This window comes from Tachypleus tridentatus, chromosome 4 (assembly GCF_004210375.1).
Source record: "Tachypleus tridentatus isolate NWPU-2018 chromosome 4, ASM421037v1, whole genome shotgun sequence".
Lineage (NCBI taxonomy): Eukaryota > Metazoa > Arthropoda > Merostomata > Xiphosura > Limulidae > Tachypleus > Tachypleus tridentatus.
Genome location: NC_134828.1, coordinates 54,387,321 through 54,403,607, shown reverse-complemented (window position 1 = coordinate 54,403,607; position 16,287 = coordinate 54,387,321). Strand labels below are relative to the sequence as shown.

Sequence of the window (16,287 nt, the reverse complement as noted above, 5' to 3'; positions counted from 1 at the left end):
AACTGTAGTTTAACATTTCAAATGTACTCTGGGCTCTGGACAATTCATACTGGGATTTTGATATCATTGCTCAAACAATACATTTGTCTCTGAGTAACAGATCCTCATCTCAAGCAAGTATATTTTCATTCAAGCAACGTTTATATCCATAGACTTAAACAAACGTCATGGAAACGTCCCATAAATAGCCAACACAGTAGCGCAACTAACACTGCATTTAATATTTGGCACAAACAGTTATAGTAATGTTGTTGACAAGTCATTTCTCTCAAATTAGTTAAGATAACTCTTGTTACCTCATAAAATTGTAAATAAATCCTTAAATATCTAGTGCTTAAAGATTTTAAACTAACGAAAACGTCACAGAGCGTTAATTTGACTAATGTGTGATTTGCATATCTAACCCTTTCGAAAAGTATTACATTTATGGATAGCAGGATGTACAAACCTCAAGGTTCATGGAATTGGATGGAATAATTTTGCTGTAAGTTAGCTGCAACGATAGCATCGATTTTTATTTTTAATAATTCTAACAATTGGACGATTGTTAAGACCCGACATCGCTTTCATCATTACTACACGTTTTATAGATGTAATACTTCACTTCTAGCTCTCTACACAAATTCTCTACCTTTTCAATAAGTCGAAGTAATCTGAGCCATTATGGCATATTGCGTGCACCTCATACGAGTACTTTAGCTGTATGGTGTCCTTTCGTTTTATACTTACTACTGGGTCAGCATGTCGGATGTTACATGAACATCCGAATATTTTTGGTAGGTGAATAACAATGTAGCAATTACATTGTTTTTATTATTACAAAAAAGCAAGTATTATCTTCACAAAGTACCAAGGCTCAAAATTTGTGGATCCACACAACAATTAAAGTCAAGCTTTACTGTTGTTGGTTTATTTTATTTATCCGTATGCTTCACATTTTCACATAGTTAGACTTATTATCTCCAAGAGAATTGAGGTAGTAATACTTCTATCCGATGTGAAAAACATGTATATGTACAAGTGCGATTGACTGATGCTACGCTAACTGGCGAGATATGCGACTGATATAGCAACGTTAAACTATGAGAGTAACATGATAAAAAATATATATATATATATAGCTTCCGTTATTCGTAGTATATATACCTTAGTTAATATACCCAACTCGGGTCAAAATATATAATTATCTTCAATTTCGAGTTGTCGACTGTGTGCTACATGGTCGTCATTTTGCAGAAAAAAACGTGTGCCTGATGAATATACATAATATTATAAATATCACAAGAGCTATGCCTTACGTAAACGCTGAACTGTCAAGAATGTGTTTTGACAAATCAAACTGAGCCAAGATTAACAGACTATTAAATAATAAAATAAAATAACATTCAGTTTAACATGTCTTGAAAGTTCCCATAATTTTCTTAACGATGTCATTTTAATGGTTTATTTGTACATATTGGGAAGATTTGAAAAAACTTAATCGTGTTCCATATTTTTATTATTTCGTGAGATGTTAATAATCACTGATTAAAGAGAAAAAGCCATCCTTTCGAACAAGAAGCTTGGATGCCAAAAGATATGTTCTGGAATCCTGTGGTACATTTGTTTTAATCCCAACATTCTGAATGCACTTCTAGATGTGTATTTTAAACACATGATAATGTAGTGTATATATATCTTGTTTAAAGACAATCTTCCTATAAATAAAACCCTGTAGATGTCAAATAGATGGGAAATTATTGCCCTGCCTAAACATTCTCAAGTTATATAAATCAAAATATAGTTTCAATAACATACACATGGTTACAGATATTCTGTTAAATTTATGTTGAAGCTGTCCAATTGTTTAGTAGTTTTATCTCTAGGACAGGAGGACATCATTAAGCCTGCATGTTATCCAGTTTAATATAAAATTATATCAACTAAGTTTACTGATAATTCTGTTTCGTGAGCTTAGGCGCACGAAATGGTATTAGCATACTACAGAGTGTTCGGAAAGTCACTGTGCAGTTTTGTATGTTAATACATCTATAAGTGCACAGTGACTTTCCGAACACCCTGTAATTGCCAAATTTTATACTTCCAACAGAAAACAAAATCACCAAAAACACTGTTTTTAACAAACTTCTCCAACCTTTTCTTTATCAATACAACGATTAAAACAACTAGTGGAATATTAGTAAAAACTTGGTACACCTTTAAAATTACAGTTGTGAACAATGTAAGCATACAACTTAGTTTTAAGATTGATTATATTAAGTGATAGGTACTTATTTGTTATTGCTGTTACTGTTTTTAGTTTGGTTGGATTTTGTAACATGGTACACCCAACGAAACGTCAGTACGACTGGTCTCCGAGTGTTTCAAAGACAGGTCCTTGTCCGAAAATGATTAGGTAGTCCATGTTTCATTCGTAACTTACTATTGCGAAATGGACATAAAAATATATTCGTTTTAGGAATTAAGAATGAATTAGTTATCTCTTCCATTAAAAGTGCTGAGTTTTCTGGTTTAACACTATCTAAAGTTTCTTGATGATATCAGTTTATTTTTCACCAATCCTTTGATAAGAACATACGTTACCAAAACCTATCTCGATATTAGTACTTCAGTATACCAGTGATAATTAGAAATAACAGAAGAACTAAAAATAAGGTGCCTAATAAACATATTTTAGCCACTATGAATGTATATTGCATGTCTTTGTAACATAATTCCTGGCTGCTGTTCACATTCCATCGAAATATAATGGATATTTTCCTTGTTGAACTTTAAATTATCATAACCTGTACAACCATTTATAAAATAACGAAAACACTTTACTCTAAACGTTTTATCGTTAAGATCTGAACTGACGTCACTCAATCTTATAGCTGTACCTTACTTGGCATTATCAATGGGAAAAACGAAATGACAACCTATACTGTTTTGGTCCATTTCGTCATGATATAAGAGAAGCCTTGATGTGTTTTATTTCAAAATAAATATTAATTAATGCTACAATGAAAAGAAATTATTAGTAAAATAGCTGACTTGTGTATACTATAATTCAAAACAAATAATTATAGTTCAATTTTATTTGTAGTTACACATTTCAGGTGGGACTTTACATGCGATTTTATTTGTTTGTTTTAAAGCACAAATCTACACAGTCTGCTTGCCAAATGCAGGTATTGAAACTCGATTTTTAATGTCTTAACCTCTCGCATACTAGTATAATTCTTCTGTGCTACCAGTTAGTGCCTTTTTAACATATTGGGGGCTGGAATGCTAACTTCAAGAGGTAAGTTTCAACTTACTTACCCCTAAATGGTAGTAATTTATTTTCTTCTTATTATTATTTTTATTTCAATTACTGCTTTTTTTCTTTACTTTGGAGAGCAGTCACCTTCCCACAACTGTCTGCAGGCAGTGAAAAGTGATATAGATGTGGGACGTTGTGGACTTAAGCACCCACATCTCGCTCTCCTAATTTCTATTTCTTTATCTATTGCTACTCTTTTATTTCTTATATGAGACTGGCGAATGGAGGATAAGGCTGACAGACGATGAATTCCCACTGCAATGTGGGTCACACTTCAACAATCACCTCCGAAACCTGGGGTACATTTTATAACCCCACATCATAGCTTGCACCCTGAGATCTTTTCAATTATTGCAGCGTTTTCTGTTTGTTTGTTTTTGTTTCGACTTGTTTTTTAAAATTATAACAAATTAATATATATATTAATACACATGCATCTATTTTCATATAAATTAAGAATGAGATGGAAGAAACATATTAGTTTTATTTCTGATCGTGTGACGCGGATTGCATAACAATATTCTTCAAGTTTTTGCGTCTTTGTGTGCTCTATCTCGTTTTACAGATTACAGAAAAGACAAGCCACAGAAAGAGAGTGCTAAAATGAATCAAACTCCCTAATTTGTGTTTTTAACTTGAAAATTCTTACATCTAACTACAAAGTACCGAAGCTTACAGTGTCGCAAGTATCTGAAAATGACATCAAAGCTTGATTAACCGCTATAAAAAGCAGTGAAAGTAATGAGAAAATGCTCAGTGATACAACTAACGATTTCTCTCCTACCATTATTTTTCTTCCACGAATATATCAGTTATCTCTATACCTTCTCTTTCTCACTGACTCATTCGTTTTTCTTCCCTTGCTCAATCATTTCTTTCTCATTGTATTATTTGGTTCCAATTTCGAATACTTTGAATATATTTATTATTAAGATTTTATGACCAATATTTCCAAATATATTTCTTTAAATATTTGTTTCATAATTCTCTTTTTATGTGGTTATTTTTTGTTATATATTAATCTCCTCCAGTTCTCTTTTCCAATCTCCTTAACGGTTAACCGTAAATCTTTTAAGCCATTTATTAATGTGACTATAATATTTGTAACTTTTGTCTTTCATAATTTCAAAATTAATATATTCACTCTTTATCAATCTACCACTTCTTCTATTCATATTTCTCGAGCAAATTTGTTTTACTTCTCACTGTACTTCTGTCTTAATCATTCTCTATTTCCGTAATACTTCATGTGTTCTAGTTTTCCCAAGTGATATATTTTCTTGAATTTCTTTTTGTCGTTTCTTTTTTAGATTCCTTTAAAGTTTATATCTACCTTTAAAACATGACGCGTATATAAGAAAGACATTACTTAGACGTGTCCCGCGGATTATCATTACAGGTTCTCCTAGTGATCTTACTGAGAGAAAAATCTTCGAATCTGAGCTGTGCTTTGGTTAACGATCTAGACTTGGCCCATTTGGCAGAAGACTCCTTCTAGGCAAGAAAACTCGTCTAAAAAGTAAAATTGACAACCGTTTTTATTACTTTTACCGTAATGGATTGACAATCGTGGTTCAATTCCCTTCCCCCTTTTCCATTAGTTTACGAAGAAATTTTCACAAACGTCGTTTTCTTTCTTACTCTGCATAATTTCAATTTTCAAACGCCATATTCCTGTTTTATAAAAAATAAAATCAATTTTACATTTTCTGACACTCAAGATTTTTATTGTTTCTTTTTTGTATTAAATATGTGATTCACACCAATAGGATCAAAATAACAGGCAATATAAAAGATCGTGGAACTATTTCAAGACAAAAGTACTTGTTGAAAACAAATCAAAATATACAACATGAGTGCGACTATTATTTAAAGTAATTATTTATTAATATATACTTACATCTCGTTTAACTAAACATTAATATTTTGTCAATTACAGCACTGTTTTGTATATTGTGTCGGTTACATATATAATAAACGCAACAACTAAAAAGCGTTAAGTATTTTATAAGGTAGTCTTAAAAACAAAATTAAAGCATTCGTGTTTTTGTTTGACACTAGGTGGCAGCACTAAAATATGCATTCATCAAACTTGCTTTTGACGTCAAAATACACTGAAAGGACATGTCTTTCTCTTCCAAAACAAATCACCTCACCTACGATTTTTTTTTTTTGCAATATTAGCCAAACTTTATTATATAGCAAACCTAATAAGTGTTATAGTCCTTTGTATTCTATTAGAAAATTTTCGGATTGTTAAAAAAATATTTTCTGTACGAAGTGACAAAAGTTTGAATCATCCATCTTTAACTTGTGTTATAATTTAACCAAAGCAATTCTTACAAAGAGACTAAAGATGTTAATCGCGCCTTATTAAAAACTTAAAGCCATGAACCACTGACTTCTAAATACTAAAAAAATCCAACACAAAAAGTACCGTAATCACATTTCAACGAAAGTCTAAAAACTGTAACCAAACAAGTTGCCAGTTCTTAACAACTAACCAACATAAAATTTCGTATTGTGACATTTTATCAACAATCCTAAAAAAGGTATCTAGCGATGTTGTAACTCCCATCAACAGAAAAGACGAAAGAATAAACCACCGATGTTGCAACTCCCAATAATAAATTCGAAACAAGTTTAATGTTATTACATCGCAAAAACAACAAAAAAGTAATTACCTAGCATTATAGCAAATTCTAACAACAGCTCGAAAACAAAAAGTGTTTTCCATATCAGATACACCCTAAAATTAAAATCAATGATAGATTACAGCTATAAACCAATTTTATTGCTAAAACGACACAAGTACAATTATGTGCCTTCAAAACTGTAAACTGTATGGGATTTGATTAGTTCAAATACGATCCAAGAAAATTGTTGATTCGCTGAAAAGCAAGGTATCTTGAGCTGCCTCATATATCAACAAATGTCTTCTCATCACTGAACGTTTATATTACCTCAAACTACGAACCACCTTTTATGAGAAAATAAAAAATTGTAGTATTTTTAAGTATAAAACATAGAACAAAAAATATATACATATAATATTTTTCAGTAAAAAAAAATTTTAGTACCTGATAGCCTAGTACAGTAAGGTTGTAGTCTGTAAAATTAATTTACATTTTCAATGAGATGTATATAAATTAAGAACAATGATCTAAACCTATCATTCATGCCTAATTTGTTTACTATTCAAAATGCTGTAGCTAAAATTCAGGGTTTATTCCCTTTAGTGAGCACAGTGCAGATAGTCCTTTATGCAACTTTGAATTTAAAGAAACAAAGGTTGACAGTCAACATCGTTTACCGACGACTCCAATGCCACTCTTCTGCCCTAATACGCCCATGGGTCAACGTACAAAACGTGATCTAGGAGAAACGGGTTGCGAACCATGATTGAAAGTGCTTAAAGGCAGGAACACAATTACATTTTGAACTTTCTATCGTGTCTCTCTGTTAGTGTAATGTTTAAGAGAACTTCATTCCAAAATTTGTTAGAAAAATGTCAGCTTAGCAAACAAAGGTTGCATTTGAATGTAATAATTTGGTGTTAACATTACTTTTATTTCTTTAACATAAAACACACTTGACATAAGTGTTTAATTTTGATAACAGATTATGTCAATGAAAAAGTGAAAAATTAAGATAAATTATTATATTCATACTGGCATTACGTGAAATCTATTTCCTGATTCGTGTAAAACACAGTGAGGTATTTGCTGCAAAAAATACCCTTCCTTAATGAAAGTGTACCTGTACGAGAAAGAAAAAGTAGAACAATAATTTACGTGATATTTAAAATGTGCTTATTACAATCAACTCAGTTCAATACGGTTAACATTGAAACTGAATTCATAGAAAACGTGTGTTTGTAGTTAAGCACAAAGCTGGTGTCGAGAAGCAGCTTATAACTTTGTAAGTCCGGGAGAAAAATGTAGCTACTGAGTAAAACTTAAAAGAAAGACTCGTTTATTTCCCCATTTCATACATGGGTTCAGTTTCAAATCATTGTTATTTAAATACGAATGTCACGTTAATATTAGAAAATAAAATCGATGTTAAGAGTAACAATAGATGAGTACATTGTACATTGTTGCAAGACAGAAATGCCACGTTCCTACAGTTCGAGAGATAACTCTCGTATCTAAAAATAACATAGGATAAAAATAATGGTGAAAAATAAAACGCATTCATCAGTGGTAATAAAAACAGATAGTGGTAAAACAGTATAAGGTATGTGCTTGTACACAGCGTATGCATCTGTGCGTGTTAACAAGTAAACATGTACACACTTGTTGAATTGGGTCCACACACATCCAAATGATTAATTTATTGCATTACAATTTTATACTGTAGACGACAACGCATAAGAGTGTTTGTGTTTTTTTTTTCTAGTAAAGCCGCTTTGGGCTATCTGCTGTGTCCACCGAAAGGAATCAAACCCCTGAATTTAGCGTTGTAAATCCGAAGACCAGGATATTTATACACAAGAAAAACAGATCAAATGCTGTGAAAAAAGCACGTGAACATGTCCAGAATTATCATATAATCAAACATTTTAACCATCATGATAACAACATCAAGTACATGAAAATACAAGCCATTGATCTATCTTGAATAGTCAATAGAAAGAGACCACAAGACAAAAAAGGAACTCGTTTATCAGCTTGGCACCATTCATCCGAAAGAGAAAATAACTTTTATATGTGTATATATACATGTGTGTAAGTACACTCATCCACATGCACATGTATTTTACCCTATGTGTAGATGAACACGTTTTACTGTTTTATCACTCTCTATTTTTATCACCAGTACTGATTTTTTTTCTTATTTATCACCATGGATTTTTGTATTCTGTTTTATTTTTGGACGCTAGAGTATCAGCTTTCTGTTGAACTTTAGGAACGTGGGATATTTGCCTCACAACAACACATATATAGTATCCTACTCTTACTATTATTGACATATTTTTTATTTTCTAATTGTAATATAATAGACAACCTTAAATAATAATATCTCGAAAGCTGATTCACGCTAATGTTTATTCAGATGAAACATTCACGTTTATACTTCGTTAGATGTGTCATATGTTGATTACTTCGAATTTTTTTACGTTTAAGACCCGGCATGGCCAGGTGTATTAGGGCGTTCGACTCGTAATCTGAGGGTCGTGGGTTCGAATCCCCGTCGCACCAAACATGCTCGCCTTCTCAGCCGTGGGGGAGTTATAATGTCACGATCAATCTCACTATTCGTTAGTAAAAGAGTAGCCCCAGAGTTGGCGGTGGGTGGTGATGACTAGCTGCCTTCCCTCTAGTTTTACACTGCTAAATTAGGGACGGCTAGCGCAGATAGCCCTCGAGTAGCTTTGCGCTACAATGAGAATGTTTTACAGTAAGCAACCGTACCTTACGTCATACTCGTAACGTTAGACCATGATTTATTATCTCCTATTTTGGGAAAATTTAAATGTTTTCAGCTCTGCAATATGTATGTTTAATGTTTAAACGTCTCCGTTGCATTGTTTATTAGGAATTTGTTTTAGTTTTAGAGAAAAATATTAAATAATAAGAACGGAAGTTTTAACTGAAATATATGATGAAAAATATTAAGCGTACAGCAACAGTGAAGAACTGAAAACAAGATGAGACATTTGACACCCATTCAGTTCCTCCCCATTGTGTTGAGTGACGTCAGAGTCCCAGGTTGGAGAATACAAGTGAATAAGCCTTGCAGACGAAATCGAATTTCCAGGGTTAAAAAACAAACAGATCACATTAATGTTTGTTCTAGGTTTAATTAAAAATCATTAATGAACACGTGCTAGTACCAGAATGACTACGGCTCAACATCCACCTGTGCTATCATTGCTGTATATCGTATTCTTCTTTCCAAGTATGTTGTCACGGTGGATATCTTCATCGATTTGCAGCCGAGAAATGCCAAAGCATCACATCAGCCACTGATGACTAGTCATGGAAAGAAGCTCTCTCTTTAACAGTAGTAATCATAGAGCTGCCTCGACATAAACTTCACTTTTCAATCAACGAAACCGTTGTTGAATAAGTTCATCGAGGAAGGTTAAGGATTAAAAGTCAAGTTCCAGAAATTCTAAATGTATCGACACGAAATGACGTTTTTCTTACTCTTACGTCATTGAGTGACTATTGTTTTTAAGTAAATAACCATTTTTTCAAATAAGTGTTAGCAAAGAAATTGGCGAAAACGTGGGCATTTATCCGAAGCTATATATAATCACGATAATCTTTTGTTTCGTACCCAAGCGAATTTATAAAGGTTTGAAAAACAAAACTGAATTTAATCATCAATGCGGATTTTGCTTAGTTAGAGTTACTGATTCCTAAAATAAGTAACGTGTGTATAATTATTTTAGTAAAAGGCAATCATTTCAACTGATTATTAGATAAAAATGTTCATTTGCTTTGAATTGCAATGTATTAGTTTTTGTTCATCACAAAATTGTTACAATTAATAGATAACTTTTCTTGAACTATTATCACTACGATTTCCTAACTTCCATCAGTCAGTAAGATGTAACTGATAGAAATGAGAAAGATGTTCTAAGTGAAATAAATCAGTAAGATGTAACTGATAGAAATGAGTAAGATGTTATAACTGAAATAAATCAGTAAGATGTTGTAAGTGATATGAACCGGCAAGAAGTTCTAGCTGATACAAGCTAATACGATGTTCTAACTGATATGTATGAGTGCGATGTTCCGACTGATATGAGATAGTAAGATGTTCTACATGATGAGTAGTAAGATGTTCCAACTATACGTTGGTAAAATTCTTTAGCTGATATGAGTCACCAAGATGTTCAACCCGGTAAAAGTAATTTCGAAATAAAATTCTTAAAACGAATTCAAAAATCCAATAACAGCAACTTTTTACAAAAGGCAAGTTAAAATTGAAAGTATTACAACGTATTCATACATACTCTCAGATCATCACATTATATACTGCAACTGTGATCACTTAACAAATTCGTATATTCTTGTAGATGTATTTTTATTAATTTGGCAATATACCCATCTAAAATATTAAAATTCATAAACAACATTTAATGCTATTAAATAATTATCGTTGTAAATCAGAACGTGCCTATTGTATTTTTGAATTAATTATTCAGTTCAGGTATTTTCTCACTCTACATGAAAACTGTTAAATTTAAACATTCATCACATTTTGCTTGAACTATTTCACAGATGTCGCTATATAATGGCCATTTTGAACACGTACCAGAACACTTTCACGTGGCGGATGCAGTTTAGTAAGTCTAATATTTCATCCAATAACTACGATTCTGGTTATGACTTTAAGACAACTGGGAATTGAATGATTCCTTCGGAGGTCTTCTGTGAAATTTAGATATTTTTCATTAGTTCTTTGTTCTTCAGACAATTTTTCTTCTATTCCTGCTAACTCGTGACTGAAATGTTGATAATTTAAAATATACCCAAACTCAGTTTAAATACAGGCTAGAATTAAGAACCAATCATCAAAGTAAGGTCATAAACAAGGGAAAGCGCTTTATGAGGGCCCAACCAATCATAAAAATAAGGTTATAAACAAGGGAAAACACTTTATTAGGGTCCACCATATATGTACCAACATATCTTAACAAGTTTTGACATGCATGGCTCCTGAAAGATTTCAGTCAGTCGTTAAGTAGTAATATGTTTTTTTTTTCAGGTCATACTTTAATAAAATTATATTTACAACTATTCAGACATCCATGGCAAAGGAATAGTGTAAATATGTTATTAAGTAATAATGATTTTATGGACAAAGGTTTATTTTCAAACAAAGTACCTTTAATCAGAATACCGTTCTTTCTTTTTTTTTAGATAGTTGAATTTCCTTGTATGTTTTCTTACTTAAGGTTTTAGTCCAAATCTTTTAACAGATATAATGTCTAAAGACAAACTGTAAAAAATACTTGAATTATTAATAGTGCAACAGCTCAGAGAGCTTAATAAGTTACAAAAACTGTTGGTTCTTTGTCTCACGAAGTAACCGGTCATTAGCATTAATACTCAGAGAAAAAAAAAAAAAAAAAGATTTAAAATGGAGAAAAATCATCATTACAAGCAAAAAGTACAAAAACATATCCATGAAACCGACAGACTAATAACAGTATATTCATTATATATTTTGTTTAGACGCTCCATATATCTATAGTTAGACTGCGTAATGTCCACATAATAAACTTGCTTTTATTGGTAGTTATTCTTAATAAAATAGATGGAGACTAAAACATAATTGGTTAATGTACGTACAACGGATATTAACCATGTATGCCTAATCCTTTGGTGGATAAAATTATTACCAAATATACATTCAGGTTAATTTTCCGGTTAGGACTGGTCGAAAAGTCAGTTTATATAGAAACATTTAGAAACTGATGAGAACTCGTTTAAAATGTTTCTATTTGTTATTTGTCACTTAGAACAAATGCTTCAGGTAACATTAACGGTTTTAAAATCTGAGTCACTAATAACATTATTCGTACACACAGCATGCATCGTGACTTAAGTTCATCATCATTTGTGGCATAAAAAATTGTAAGTTCAATTCTAAGCAACGTCACTTTCTACGTTTGATCAAGTCGTACAAAAGCCACGACTTCGAAAGAAAGCAGGATCCCCAAAATTGACGCCTAAAGATCCCTATGTATACTTATTAAATTATAAAATAAATTCACAACATGAAAATGGTAAATTATTCTTTACTCTCTGTCTTTTACATTGACACAATAAATTGCTGTCCCGCGTTTCTGAAAGCCCATGTAGAGTGGTTCAGAGTATTAAGAATTTATAACAGTCAGCTAGGACTTCGTCATTTTCAATGATATACAATACACGTTTTCTCTTTGAACCGATTCTGTTTTTTTTGTTCATCACTTCTATGTTGTGTTATAGTTTTGAGTATCGAAACAGAAATTCTTATGCACCGACCTTTTTACATCACGAATTCTGGTTTTATACATTATAAAATATTCTTAGCTTGACTAAAGAGATTTTAGCATTATATATTCAATAGATGACGTAATTTGTCTATCAATATTTCATACTGTTGCATAGAAGTCACTGATTTCAGTTATATGAGTATAAGAAGTAAAACAACATGTTTCGTCTATTCAAGACTTCTAAATCACAATAACTTCTCTTTTTTCTTATTTTAATGTTTGCGTTTCTTCTTTTTTTTACTTGTTCATGTTCATGTTATGTGAGATAAAATTTATACTTCAGACAAATAAAGATAATTTTATTTCTTAACACAATAGTTAAATGTATAGATCGAAATACGATATGTCACTTTATTCAATAAAAAATCGTCCCTCTGTGGGACGCTGGCAAGTTTACCGAGTCGCAACGACAAAATCCGGGGTTCTATTCCACGCCTGTGTGGCTTTGATCTAAAACAAGCAAACAATCAATAAAATCTCCATCTTCGTACTTCAAGTTTATATGCATATTAACATAGAAGTTAACGTGCACTTTATTAATTTGCTATGTAAGGTGACAATCGCAGACACATGAAAATATTTGCACTTACGATAAGAGAGGCACACCAATGAACTTATAAGTTTGAGTCATTTGTAAATGACAGCGTTGGTAAGCGAACAATTCAATTTTTTTAATAGAATAAAGTCTTTGACTGAAGCTTCCAGTCAATGAAACCAGTTTAGTTGTTATTTTAATATTATAATTGTAGTCTCTTCAGTCCTTTTAATTCAGGTTGATTACTACCAGAAACACAAAGTTTTTTGAAATTTTAAACTGTTTCAAAACACTTTTGGATCCCATTCTGCTGGCCCAGACGTGTTTAAAAATATGTTTAAGTAGTTTGGTGAATTACTGAAATGTTTCAGTTCGTATAACTGTTATAAATATTTTTGATTAAATAAAAATAGATCTTTTCCTGACAAATATTTCATCAACCCGACCTGAGAAATATCTCGTAGCTACACGTGACTTGTACAGTTTTACTTATTCAGCCCAGGTTACTAGAAAAAAGTCTAACAGTTTTATCAAAGCATCGCTCAGTTCGTATACTGAGATATTGGCACTGCCATTATCAGATGGCAATTCAATTTCGGTTGCCTATAGCAACCGTTTCTTCCACTCTCTTGTCTGTTCACTAATAATGTTGGGAGAAAACTGATATTCAGTTTCCCTTTTCAGTAGCTAATAAATGAGACGAATCTGTTTCACGCTAACCTTTTTATGTCTCAAGCTACGTTTTTAAAGATAATGTGCAGTAGCGAGAAAAGACAATGTCGCAATGTCTTTCTTGTGTAGTAAAGCACGCTTCTAATGTATCGATCTGTATACGACTGACAGTTTCAACACTTGAGTGAGTTCATTTGGAAAATTGGAAATTCAATTTGGTCATTGTTAGGTGTTTCGTAAAAAGAATTGAATCGAATTGTTTGGCAATGAGCTAAATCAGTGTATTCATTCTATTTTTTAGACATTTCATTACAGATTATTTATTTCATAGACACACATATCTTATCAATATTCTAACTTTGCTATTCATACAGCTAAATAGAACTGCATTATTATCTACGATAAGCATTAATACAGCTACTTTACCGTCTGTAATGAGCAACGATTGAGATTTATCATGACAGTTATTCAGAGTAAAGAATGAAAGAAATCTAACGGAATAATCAAAAAATGGAAATATAAGTTTCAACAAGCGTAGTAATGTCGATATAATAAATGGTTTTAGCAGTAATCTTAATATTGATATATTACCCTGAACGTTTTACAACACATGTCAGTCTAATGTTTAACACTTTGTATTCATCTAATTACTGAAAGCAGTTCGTAAAATTTTTGGCAGTGCCATAAATATCCATGATTCCTCATTGTTACATCTTTTATATGTTGAACATACAATACAGAGTCTTGTAACATAAGGATTATTCAATGAAATTGTCACCCAGTCTTTGAGAAATATGAACCACATACATACTTTTGCATACAATGGCAAGTAAGCCTACTGCACAAGCTCCAAATATAAATCAATAAGATGTTTGGTTTATTGCTATGTTAACCTCTAGTTTCTCCTCATCCTCAAGACAACAACTTTAGCCTCACGGATCACGTCTAATGACATTGTTCAACATCAAGTAACACTTATTATTATTTACAGAAAAATAATAAGCACTTTTTTTTTCAATTCCTTTATAAGCAAGTCAATGGCACAGAGGTATGTCTGCGGACTCACGCCGTTAGAAACCGTGGCGGGCAGAGCACAGATAGCCCAATGTGTAGCTCTCTGCTTAATTCCAAACGCTTCAAACCCTCAAAAATTCCTTTATTCACATTAATGTCTTACTAGATAAGTAAAACGATAATTTCTAACATAATTGTGACTTATGAAATAATATTAAAGGTAACTTATATGTTAAACTTATTTGATTCTTCTCAGGCCTCAATTCACGTATGAGCAAGCCCTCTCTTTTGTATAAAGTTTCTGTTCTTGATAAGATCTTAAAATAATTTGAGTGGATCAGTACATCACATTCATGTAGGGCACGTTCAAATACCCTCTATCTGGTTCTGGGACTCATACTCGCATAGTATTTCACACGAGTTAAAAATTTCCTTTGAGTGGATCCGATATAGACTTGCTGACAGCAGGAAAAAGTAAATTTATAAACCACATTTGATGCCCGTAATGCTGTAATACTATCTTTAAATCTAAAAACGATAAATAAATTGGAGACGATTAGGTTTAAAAACATACCTCTATCGTACTTAAGGATATATCCTGCGTAGTAAATTTCATACATTATTTTTAATAAAGTAATGTAATTTATAGGACAAGTTTTTTAACAGGCTTTGCTTAGTTAACATGTGTAAGATGAAGGGAAAATAAAAATAAATAATTGTTTATTACATTTTTATAGAGTTTCTTCTCGAGCTAAGATTTCGTACCTAGGTTATTAACACTTACATTTATATAGAACTTGTTCTCTAGCCATAATTTAATGCTATCAGCTTATGAGCATTTTCATTTTTACAGGACTGTTCTTTGATATAAGTTTAATGTTATCAGTTTATGAACACTTACATATTCATAGGGCTTTCGTAAAGCCTTAATATCATACTATCAGTTTATTGGCACTTTGTAGGGCTTGTTTTTGAACCATAAATTAACACTGTCAATTTATCAACGTTTTCGAGTCATAAAATTATTCTCCCAAACGTTTCAGATACGCAAGAATGCTTGAAGTTAACTAGGTAACTGTACTGAAAGATTTGTGGTTAGTGGACTTGTTTGTACTCTAAAAGCAAAACCATGTCACACATACTATATGGATATGAATGAATAGCTCTCCAGTGTAACCCCAAGTAACTATATAATTTTATAAATACACGACTCTTAATAAGAATAATATCTTATAATTGTTTACAGAAATAAATCAGGTTCTAAATGCTAGTATTTATTATTTTTGCATTTTTATGTTTTCACAATAATTTTCGACCAAATATTATTTTCAGTAATGTTATTATTTCTATAATAGTTAACAACATGGTTAAATTTAGTTTAAAGTGAGAAGGATCATATATGTACGTATAACCCTGTATTTAAAACAGTTATTTCTTAAAATCTACATGCTGAGGGAAATTAGATTTCACCACACATTTGTTTTTTTATTTTTAAATTTCGTGCATAGCCACACGAGAGGCTATCTGCGCTAAAAGGGTGAGGATGCTTGATGTGACGGGAATTCGAACTAGCGACCCTCAGCTTAGGAGTCGAATGCCCCTAACCACCTGGCCATGCCAGGCTGTTTATCACACACCACGTATCTTAAGTTTTATTTGAAGTTGGTACAGACTGTTTCACAAACTGTCACAGTAGGTATTCAATATGCTTCCTGCCAATCTCAATCAACATATCACCCAACCCTACAGTAAATGGCTGAA

At 32.0% G+C, this 16,287-nt stretch overlaps 1 protein-coding gene and 1 long non-coding RNA gene across 7 annotated transcripts in view; one reads left to right on the top strand and one right to left on the bottom strand.

Moving 5' to 3' along the window:
- The window catches only part of LOC143249167 (uncharacterized), a 38,267-nt gene extending 33,300 nt beyond the window's left edge, over window positions 1-4,967 (top strand). The window contains exon 3 of the long non-coding RNA XR_013027611.1: window positions 4,704-4,967. This is a non-coding gene — a long non-coding RNA (uncharacterized LOC143249167). The remainder of the gene's footprint in view (window positions 1-4,703) is intronic.
- LOC143249165 (CUGBP Elav-like family member 4) overlaps window positions 1-16,287 on the bottom strand; it is a 489,962-nt gene that overhangs the window by 391,818 nt on the left and 81,857 nt on the right. The gene's annotated exons all lie outside the window — the stretch shown is intronic.